The following is a 12,209-nucleotide window of genomic DNA, read 5'->3' as shown; positions in this document are numbered from 1 at the left end:
AAAATGGGTATAAGTGTTGTCTAAACACTCCAAATTCAACCCGAACTCTTATAATTAGTCAAATGCATTGGATTGCTACATATTTTGACCCTATAAACACTAACAAATCTGTTTACTGCTTCGAATCAATGTTTTCTTGGTTTTAGCCTGTTTCGGGACAAAATGGGTATAAGTGTTGTCTAAACATTCCAAATTCAACCCGAACTCTTATAATTAGTCAAATGCATTGGATCGTTACATATATTGACCCTATAAACAGTAACAAAACTGTTTAATGCTTTGAATCAATGTTTTCTCGGTTTTAGCATGTTTTCGCGGCTTAAGCTTGTTTTGGGATAAAACAAGTTTAAGTGTTGTCTAAACATTTCAAATTCATCCCAAACTCTTACAATTAGTCAAATGCATTGGATTGTCACACATTCTGACCCTAGAAACAGTAACAAAGCTGTTTACTACTTCAAATCAATGTTTTCTTTGTTTTAGCTTGTTTCGGGATAAAATGGGTATAATTGTTGTCTAAACACTTCAAATTCATCCCAAACTCTTACAATTAGTCAAATGCATTGGATTGTCACACATTCTGACCCTAGAAACAGTAACAAAGCTGTTTACTACTTCAAATCAATGTTTTCTCAGTTATAGCTTGTTTCGGGACAAAATGGGTATAATTGTTGTCTAAACACTTCAAATTCAACTCGAACTCTTATAATTAGTCAATTGCATTGGATTGTTACATATATTGACCCTATAAACAGTAACAAAACTGTTTAGTGCTTCAAATCAATGTTTTCTCGGTTTTAGCCTGTTTACCCGGCTTAAGTTTGTTTTGGGATAAAAGAGGTTTAAGTGTTGTCTAAACACTTAAAATTCATCCCAAACTCTTACAATTATTCAAATGCATTCGATTGTCTCAAATTCTGACCCTAGAAACAGTAACAAAGCTGTTTACTGCTTCGAATCAATGTTTTCTCTGTTTTAGCCTGTTTTCTCGGTTTAAGCGTGTTTTGGGATAAAACAGGTTTAAGTGTTGTCTAAACACTCCTCATTCATCCAAATCTCTTACAATTAGTCAAGAGCATTGGATTGTCACACATTCTGACCCTAGAAATAGTAACAAAGCTGTTTACTACTTCAAATCAATGTTTTCTTTGTTTTAGCTTGTTTCGGGACAAAATGGGTATAGGTGTTGTCTAAACACTTCAAATTCATCCCAAAATCTTACAGTTAGTCAAATGCATTGGATTGTCACACATTATGACCCTAGAAACAGTAACAAAGCTGTTTACTACTTCAAATCAATGTTTTCTCGGTTATAGCTTGTTTCGGGACAAAATGGGTATAATTGTTGTCTAAATACTTCAAATTCAACCCAAACTCTTATAATTAGTCAATTGCATTGGATTATTATACATTCTGACCCTAGAAACAGTAACAAAGCTGTTTACTGCTTTGAATCAATGTTTTCTCAGTTTTAGCCTGTTTTAGGACAAAATGGGTCTAAGTGTTGTCTAAACACTCCAAATTCAACCCGAACTCTTATAATTAGTCAAATGCATTGGATTGCTACATATTTTGACCCTATAAACAGTAACAAATCTGTTTACTGCTTTGAATCAATCTTTTCTTGGTTTTAGCCTGTTTCGGGACAAAATGGGTATAAGTGTTGTCTAAACATTCCAAATTCAACCCGAACTCTTATAATTAGTCAAATGCATTGGATTGCTACATATTTTGACCCTATAAACACTAACAAATCTGTTTACTGCTTCGAATCAATGTTTTCTTGGTTTTAGCCTGTTTCGGGACAAAATGGGTATAAGTGTTGTCTAAACATTCCAAATTCAACCCGAACTCTTATAATTAGTCAAATGCATTGGATCGTTACATATATTGACCCTATAAACAGTAACAAAACTGTTTAATGCTTTGAATCAATGTTTTCTCGGTTTTAGCATGTTTTCTCGGCTTAAGCTTGTTTTGGGATAAAACAAGTTTAAGTGTTGTCTAAACATTTCAAATTCATCCCAAACTCTTACAATTAGTCAAATGCATTGGATTGTCACACATTCTGACCCTAGAAACAGTAACAAAGCTGTTTACTACTTCAAATCAATGTTTTCTTTGTTTTAGCTTGTTTCGGGATAAAATGGGTATAATTGTTGTCTAAACACTTCAAATTCATCCCAAACTCTTACAATTAGTCAAATGCATTGGATTGTCACACATTCTGACCCTAGAAACAGTAACAAAGCTGTTTACTACTTCAAATCAATGTTTTCTCAGTTATAGCTTGTTTCGGGACAAAATGGGTATAATTGTTGTCTAAACACTTCAAATTCAACCCGAACTCTTAATTAGTCAAATGCATTGGATTGTTACATATATTGACCCTATAAACAGTAACAAAACTGTTTAGTGCTTCAAATCAATGTTTTCTCGGTTTTAGCCTGTTTACCCGGCTTAAGTTTGTTTTGGGATAAAAGAGGTTTAAGTGTTGTCTAAACACTTAAAATTCATCCCAAACTCTTACAATTATTCAAATGCATTCGATTGTCTCAAATTCTGACCCTAGAAACAGTAACAAAGCTGTTTACTGCTTCGAATCAATGTTTTCTCTGTTTTAGCCTGTTTTCTCGGTTTAAGCGTGTTTTGGGATAAAACAGGTTTAAGTGTTGTCTAAACACTCCTCATTCATCCAAAACTCTTACATTTAGTCAAGAGCATTGAATTGTCACACATTCTGACCCTAGAAACAGTAACAAAGCTGTTTACTACTTCAAATCAATGTTTTCTTTGTTTTAGCTTGTTTCGGGATAAAATGGGTATAATTGTTGTCTAAACACTTCAAATTCATCCCAAACTCTTACAATTAGTCAAATGCATTGGATTGTCACACATTCTGACCCTAGAAACAGTAACAAAGCTGTTTACTACTTCAAATCAATGTTTTCTCAGTTATAGCTTGTTTCGGGACAAAATGGGTATAATTGTTGTTTAAACACTTCAAATTCAACCCGAACTCTTAATTAGTCAAATGCATTGGATTGTTACATATATTGACCCTATAAACAGTAACAAAACTGTTTAGTGCTTCAAATCAATGTTTTCTCGGTTTTAGCCTGTTTACCCAGCTTAAGTTTGTTTTGGGATAAAAGAGGTTTAAGTGTTGTCTAAACACTTAAAATTCATCCCAAACTCTTACAATTATTCAAATGCATTCGATTGTCTCAAATTCTGACCCTAGAAACAGTAACAAAGCTGTTTACTGCTTCGAATCAATGTTTTCTCTGTTTTAGCCTGTTTTCTCGGTTTAAGCGTGTTTTGGGATAAAACAGGTTTAAGTGTTGTCTAAACACTCCTCATTCATCCAAAACTCTTACATTTAGTCAAGAGCATTGGATTGTCACACATTCTGACCCTAGAAGCAGTAGCAAATATTAGTATATAAGAAGGAGAAGAGAGAGGGAGGCCGGTGAGGCCGAGCTGCACAAGGAAGAAGAGAGTAGCCGGTAAGGCTGCTAGTACAAGAAGTGTGGCCGGTAAGGCCATGAGTGGTGTGGGAGCGGCCAGTAAGGCCGTGAGCACAATAAGAGTGGCCAGTAAGGCCATATGGGCCGTGAGAACAATGAGAGTGGTCAGCAAGGCCATAAGAGCAATGTGAGAAGAATTGTGAAGTAAAGGCCTTATAAGAAGAAGAGGCCCAAGAAGAAGTTAAATGTCTCACAAAGGGAAAAGAAGGGAAGGAAGGAAGCATGTGAGACCTTGGTTGGTGAAGAATGAGACAACCAAGGGAAGGAGCTGTCCCTTTCACCATACACCCACTTGTGCACCAACGGCCATATGTCCCTTTCATCTCTCATTTGTGTCTAACGGTCATGTGCATTTTGTATTCTCTATATTAAGGTGTAATTTATCTCATATGTATCAACACACAACATTATCTAATAGAAGAGATCCGATTTCCCCTCTTTTACCTTGTGTTCTTGTTCTTAGCTTCAATGTAGATAGTTTAGGGAATCGGTTAGGGGCTGCCCTTAAGGCAGCCTATTCTCTTCTCAAATCCCACCTAAACTCTTCTTATTTACTCTTTACTAAGCCTAGATTATGAGGAGTTCATCACAAGTTGATGTCCTCTCCTCCCCCTTGAGAATGAGTTAGTTTGTTGTGGGTAAAGGGGGATTCATTCACCAAGTGTTTGTCTACCCTCTCTTATGAGCTTTGTCTCATAAATCCCAACATGGTATCAGAGCAGGTTCTGTTCTTGGTGATTTAAACTCATTCTCAAAGTCGTTTTCTTAGGAGTTAGCTTAGTTAAAGTTTTAGACTTTGCTTAGGTGTTAAATCGCTTAGCTTAGTTTCTTTAAAGCTTTAATTTTGCTTTTGTTGATTAAATCGATTCTCTAGCAGCTCATTGTTGAGTAAGCTTGGTCTCTTGTCTTGTTAGAATTTGTAGACCAAGTGTGTGGAAAGAAATCGATTTTACAAGCCCCATCCTTAAGCTTTACCGATTTGGTAATAGCTTTGTTTTTTTTTGGATGTGTGGGAAGTGATGAACCATTGAGCAAATTGTGTTGTTCATGGTGAGGATTCACGGTTCTTGTGTGCTTGAATGAGCCACGAAATTCTTAGGATTTAGTTCTCTTAGGATTTAGTTAATTTTCCTCTAAAGGTTTAATTTTGCTTTTGTTAAATTTCCTTTAAAGGCTTAATTACTAAATCGCTTCTTCTTCTTCTCAAGGTTGAGAAAGCTTTGTTTCTGGCCATATGGTGTGTCCAGATTCGAGTTTGGGGAAGAGAGAGTTCTTGTTTTTAGCATGTATGGCCCGCTTGGTCAAATAGATTCAAGTTGGTCCAAGATGCATTCTTTTAACCAATGGACAAAAGGTTGTTCCAAAGGTGTTTCTTCTTTTATTTGAATTTTGAACATGGAAAGCATCTTCTATATGCTATTTCGTGATCCTTGAAGGCATTAGACTCTTGGAAAACACCTGTTTAAGTGATTCTACCATGAGAAGTGTCCTAAACCTTTGGAGAAACTAATTTTCCATAAGGTCCATGTGTTTCAGCCATTAAAGCACCAAAAGAGATTGTCTTCTTGGTTGTTCTTGGCTGTCAAAGCTTCTGCAAACTCAAGAAAACAGAGTCTAACTCTGTCCATAGGAACTCTTGAGCTCTATTCTACTCTCCATTCACCTTATACTATCGCCCATATTCTCTCTTATACTCTCTTATACTTTATTCTCTTGGTTACTTATACTTGGTTACTTATTCTCTAAATTCTATTTTATTTTCAGTAATATTCTATATTCTCTATTCTCTAATCTCTAACAATCTCTTGTTTAGAATCTGTTCCATTGAATTTGGTTTCAGCTTCAGCCTTGAAGATTGTGTGGAGCTCGCCTACTATCTCAAGAAGAAGAAGTGGCGAGGTTGAAGGCTACAAGATAGCCATGAGGAGAGCGCAGCACAATGCCTGGAGTTAGAACCAAGGGCCACCAAGTCTTTGTTAAGCTGGTGGAAGGTGATGAATCAGTCCAAGAGCATGTGTGTTAGTGCCAAGTTGTTGATCGGATGTGCACAATGGTCTTTAGGAAAGGTGATGCACAAGGTTTCAACTGTTGATTGGATGTGCACAAGAACGGTGATGCACAAGGCTTCAACTGAGGTGATGAGGTTTCAGCCCATCATCAAGTAAAGGTTACGGGGGAGATCAAGTGACTTCAGACCGTACCTCACAGATTCTGCTCGGCCACAAGCAAAAGTCTTTACTTAAAGCTCAGCCGAAGCGTCTCAAAGATCGACTCGGACGAAACCCTTCCACTGCGATTCGGCTTCCGCGTTATTCATTAAAGTTCGAGACCACAGAGTCATCTTGCCAGTGGAAGTGGAATCATACCAATCCGAGCAGCCGTTCGAAAGTTATGTCCGATTCAGTGGGCATGTGTCAGTCTGACAAATAAAACTGACCGGGTTTAAAACCATGGTTAGAGGAGCGGTCTCAAGGAGGAATTCCAAACCGCAACAGTGATCAACTCTCTCCCTCCTATCCATCAAAACACCATAAAGGCTGTGCTCTAAACTCTTCTCTATTTTAATTCATAAATTCATTACCTTAGCTTCATTACTAGTCTTTAGTCTTTAATATGATTCTTCTTAAATTGTCACACTTTTAGAAATTTTCTTTGATATTCCTCATAGCAAACACTTATTCTTTTCTTCTTTATCACTTGTTTAAGGGTAAAGGAGACTATGAGAGCCTCAAAGGAATTCTAAAGGAACAAGGATGGAGATCATAAGGAATGTGCTAAAGGCAAGGAGGGCTAAGGAAGTGTAGCGGTTCAAAGGCTTAAAGAGAAAGAGAGCTGGTTCTTGACAAACCAAGATCAATGCGACATCAAGGACCGTGGAGACTACACTCTTTTTACTTAACAAAGTTTTCTCCCAAGTGGTTTTCTTTGTTAAGGTTTTTAATGAGGTAGTCCTCACGTGTCCACGCTTGATCTTTGGTCCCCATGGTGCCCTGCAGATCAAACGTGCGGGGGAGTATTAGTATATAAGAAGGAGAAGAGAGAGGGAGGCCGGTGAGGCCGAGCTGCACAAGGAAGAAGAGAGTAGCCGGTAAGGCTGCTAGTACAAGAAGTGTGGCCGGTAAGGCCATGAGTGGTGTGGGAGCGGCCAGTAAGGCCGTGAGCACAATAAGAGTGGCCAGTAAGGCCATATGGGCCGTGAGAACAATGAGAGTGGTCAGCAAGGCCATAAGAGCAATGTGAGAAGAATTGTGAAGTAAAGGCCTTATAAGAAGAAGAGGCCCAAGAAGAAGTTAAATGTCTCACAAAGGGAAAAGAAGGGAAGGAAGGAAGCATGTGAGACCTTGGTTGGTGAAGAATGAGACAACCAAGGGAAGGAGCTGTCCCTTTCACCATACACCCACTTGTGCACCAACGGCCATATGTCCCTTTCATCTCTCATTTGTGTCTAACGGTCATGTGCATTTTGTATTCTCTATATTAAGGTGTAATTTATCTCATATGTATCAACACACAACATTATCTAATAGAAGAGATCCGATTTCCCCTCTTTTACCTTGTGTTCTTGTTCTTAGCTTCAATGTAGATAGTTTAGGGAATCGGTTAGGGGCTGCCCTTAAGGCAGCCTATTCTCTTCTCAAATCCCACCTAAACTCTTCTTATTTACTCTTTACTAAGCCTAGATTATGAGGAGTTCATCACAAGTTGATGTCCTCTCCTCCCCCTTGAGAATGAGTTAGTTTGTTGTGGGTAAAGGGGGATTCATTCACCAAGTGTTTGTCTACCCTCTCTTATGAGCTTTGTCTCATAAATCCCAACAGCAAAGCTGTTTACTGCTTTGAATCAATGTTTTCTTGGTTTTAGCATGTTTCAGGACAAAATGGGTATAAGTGTTGTCTAAACACTCCAAATTCAACCCGAACTCTTATAATTAGTCAAATGCATTGGATTGCTACATATTTTGACCCTATAAACAGTAACAAATCTGTTTACTGCTTCGAATCAATGTTTTCTCGGTTTTAGCCTGTTTCGGGACAAAATGGGTATAAGTGTTGTCTAAACATTCCAAATTCAACCCGAACTCTTATAATTAGTCAAATGCATTAGATCGTTACATATATTGACCCTATAAACAGTAACAAAACTGTTTAATGCTTCGAATCAATGTTTTCTCGGTTTTAGCATGTTTTCTCGGCTTAAGCTTGTTTTGGGATAAAACAAGTTTAAGTGTTGTCTAAACATTTCAAATTCATCCCAAACTCTTACAATTAGTCAAATGCATTGGATTGTCACACATTCTGACCCTAGAAACAGTAACAAAGCTGTTTACTACTGCAAATCAATGTTTTCTCGGTTATAGCTTGTTTCGGGACAAAATGGGTATAATTGTTGTCTAAATACTTCAAATTCAACCCGAACTCTTATAATTAGTCAATTGCATTGGATTATTATACATTCTGACCCTAGAAACAGTAACAAAGCTGTTTACTGCATTGAATCAATGTTTTCTCAGTTTTAGCCTGTTTTAGGACAAAATGGGTCTAAGTGTTGTCTAAACACTCCAAATTCAACCCGAACTCTTATAATTAGTCAAATACATTGGATTGTTACATATATTGACCCTATAAACAGTAACAAAACTGTTTAGTGCTTCAAATCAATGTTTTCTCGGTTTTAGCATGTTTTCTCGCCTTAAGCTTGTTTTGGGATAAAACAAGTTTAAGTGTTGTCTAAACATTTCAAATTCATCCCAAACCCTTACAATTAGTCAAATACATTGGATTGTCACACATTCTGACCCTAGAAACAGTAACAAAGCTGTTTACTACTTCAAATCAATGTTTTCTTTGTTTTAGCTTGTTTCAGGATAAAATGGGTATAATTGTTTTCTAAACACTTCAAATTCGTCCCAAACTCTTACAATTAGTCAAATGCATTGGATTGTCACACATTCTGACCCTAGAAACAGTAACAAAGCTGTTTACTACTTCAAATCAATGTTTTCTCAGTTATAGCCTGTTTCGGGACAAAATGGGTATAATTGTTGTCTAAACACTTCAAATTCAACTCGACCTCTTATAATTAGTCAATTGCATTGGATTATTATACATTCTGACCCTAGAAACAGTAACAAAGCTGTTTACTGCATTGAATCAATGTTTTCTCAGTTTTAGCCTGTTTTGGGACAAAATGGGTATAAGTGTTGTCTAAACACTCCAAATTCAACCCGAACTCTTATAATTAGTCAAATGCATTGGATTGCTACATATTTTGACCCTATAAACACTAACAAATCTGTTTACTGCTTCGAATCAATGTTTTCTTGGTTTTAGCCTGTTTCGGGACAAAATGGGTATAAGTGTTGTCTAAACATTCCAAATTCAACCCGAACTCTTATAATTAGTCAAATGCATTGGATCGTTACATATATTGACCCTATAAACAGTAACAAAACTGTTTAATGCTTTGAATCAATGTTTTCTCGGTTTTAGCATGTTTTCTCGGCTTAAGCTTGTTTTGGGATAAAACAAGTTTAAGTGTTGTCTAAACATTTCAAATTCATCCCAAACTCTTACAATTAGTCAAATGCATTGGATTGTCACACATTCTGACCCTAGAAACAGTAACAAAGCTGTTTACTACTTCAAATCAATGTTTTCTTTGTTTTAGCTTGTTTCGGGATAAAATGGGTATAATTGTTTTCTAAACACTTCAAATTCGTCCCAAACTCTTACAATTAGTCAAATGCATTGGATTGTCACACATTCTGACCCTAGAAACAGTAACAAAGCTGTTTACTACTTCAAATCAATGTTTTCTCAGTTATAGCCTGTTTCGGGACAAAATGGGTATAATTGTTGTCTAAACACTTCAAATTCAACTCGACCTCTTATAATTAGTCAATTGCATTGGATTATTATACATTCTGACCCTAGAAACAGTAACAAAGCTGTTTACTGCATTGAATCAATGTTTTCTCAGTTTTAGCCTGTTTTGGGACAAAATGGGTATAAGTGTTGTCTAAACACTCCAAATTCAACCCGAACTCTTATAATTAGTCAAATGCATTGGATTGCTACATATTTTGACCCTATAAACACTAACAAATCTGTTTACTGCTTCGAATCAATGTTTTCTTTGTTTTAGCCTGTTTCGGGACAAAATGGGTATAAGTGTTGTCTAAACATTCCAAATTCAACCCGAACTCTTATAATTAGTCAAATGCATTGGATCGTTACATATATTGACCCTATAAACAGTAACAAAACTGTTTAATGCTTTGAATCAATGTTTTCTCGGTTTTAGCATGTTTTCTCGGCTTAAGCTTGTTTTGGGATAAAACAAGTTTAAGTGTTGTCTAAACATTTCAAATTCATCCCAAACTCTTACAATTAGTCAAATGCATTGGATTGTCACACATTCTGACCCTAGAAACAGTAACAAAGCTGTTTACTACTTCAAATCAATGTTTTCTTTGTTTTAGCTTGTTTCGGGATAAAATGGGTATAATTGTTGTCTAAACACTTCAAATTCATCCCAAACTCTTACAATTAGTCAAATGCATTGGTTTGTCACACATTCTGACCCTAGAAACAGTAACAAAGCTGTTTACTGCATTGAATCAATGTTTTCTCAGTTTTAGCCTGTTTTAGGACAAAATGGGTCTAAGTGTTGTCTAAACACTCCAAATTCAACCCGAACTCTTATAATTAGTCAAATACATTGGATTGTTACATATATTGACCCTATAAACAGTAACAAAACTGTTTAGTGCTTCAAATCAATGTTTTCTCGGTTTTAGCATGTTTTCTCGGCTTAAGCTTGTTTTGGGATAAAACAAGTTTAAGTGTTGTCTAAACATTTCAAATTCATCCCAAACCCTTACAATTAGTCAAATACATTGGATTGTCACACATTCTGACCCTAGAAAATGTAACAAAGCTGTTTACTACTTCAAATCAATGTTTTCTTTGTTTTAGCTTGTTTCAGGATAAAATGGGTATAATTGTTTTCTAAACACTTCAAATTCGTCCCAAACTCTTACAATTAGTCAAATGCATTGGATTGTCACACATTCTGACCCTAGAAACAGTAACAAAGCTGTTTACTACTTCAAATCAATGTTTTCTCAGTTATAGCCTGTTTCGGGACAAAATGGGTATAATTGTTGTCTAAACACTTCAAATTCAACTCGACCTCTTATAATTAGTCAATTGCATTGGATTATTATACATTCTGACCCTAGAAACAGTAACAAAGCTGTTTGCTGCATTGAATCAATGTTTTCTCAGTTTTAGCCTGTTTTGGGACAAAATGGGTATAAGTGTTGTCTAAACACTCCAAATTCAACCCGAACTCTTATAATTAGTCAAATGCATTGGATTGCTACATATTTTGACCCTATAAACACTAACAAATCTGTTTACTGCTTCGAATCAATGTTTTCTTGGTTTTAGCCTGTTTCGGGACAAAATGGGTATAAGTGTTGTCTAAACATTCCAAATTCAACCCGAACTCTTATAATTAGTCAAATGCATTGGATCGTTACATATATTGACCCTATAAACAGTAACAAAACTGTTTAATGCTTTGAATCAATGTTTTCTCGGTTTTAGCATGTTTTCTCGGCTTAAGCTTGTTTTGGGATAAAACAAGTTTAAGTGTTGTCTAAACATTTCAAATTCATCCCAAACTCTTACAATTAGTCAAATGCATTGGATTGTCACACATTCTGACCCTAGAAACAGTAACAAAGCTGTTTACTACTTCAAATCAATGTTTTCTTTGTTTTAGCTTGTTTCGGGATAAAATGGGTATAATTGTTTTCTAAACACTTCAAATTCGTCCCAAACTCTTACAATTAGTCAAATGCATTGGATTGTCACACATTCTGACCCTAGAAACAGTAACAAAGCTGTTTACTACTTCAAATCAATGTTTTCTCAGTTATAGCCTGTTTCGGGACAAAATGGGTATAATTGTTGTCTAAACACTTCAAATTCAACTCGACCTCTTATAATTAGTCAATTGCATTGGATTATTATACATTCTGACCCTAGAAACAGTAACAAAGCTGTTTACTGCATTGAATCAATGTTTTCTCAGTTTTAGCCTGTTTTGGGACAAAATGGGTATAAGTGTTGTCTAAACACTCCAAATTCAACCCGAACTCTTATAATTAGTCAAATGCATTGGATTGCTACATATTTTGACCCTATAAACACTAACAAATCTGTTTACTGCTTCGAATCAATGTTTTCTTGGTTTTAGCCTGTTTCGGGACAAAATGGGTATAAGTGTTGTCTAAACATTCCAAATTCAACCCGAACTCTTATAATTAGTCAAATGCATTGGATCGTTACATATATTGACCCTATAAACAGTAACAAAACTGTTTAATGCTTTGAATCAATGTTTTCTCGGTTTTAGCATGTTTTCTCGGCTTAAGCTTGTTTTGGGATAAAACAAGTTTAAGTGTTGTCTAAACATTTCAAATTCATCCCAAACTCTTACAATTAGTCAAATGCATTGGATTGTCACACATTCTGACCCTAGAAACAGTAACAAAGCTGTTTACTACTTCAAATCAATGTTTTCTTTGTTTTAGCTTGTTTCGGGATAAAATGGGTATAATTGTTGTCTAAACACTTCAAATTCATCCCAAACTCTTACAATTAGTCA

This window comes from Camelina sativa, chromosome 8 (genome assembly GCF_030686135.1).
Source record: "Camelina sativa cultivar CO46 ecotype springtype chromosome 8, ASM3068613v1".
Classification (NCBI taxonomy): Eukaryota; Viridiplantae; Streptophyta; class Magnoliopsida; order Brassicales; family Brassicaceae; genus Camelina; species Camelina sativa.
The sequence above is the reverse complement of the archived record's forward strand: the minus strand, read 5'-3'. Positions refer to the sequence as shown.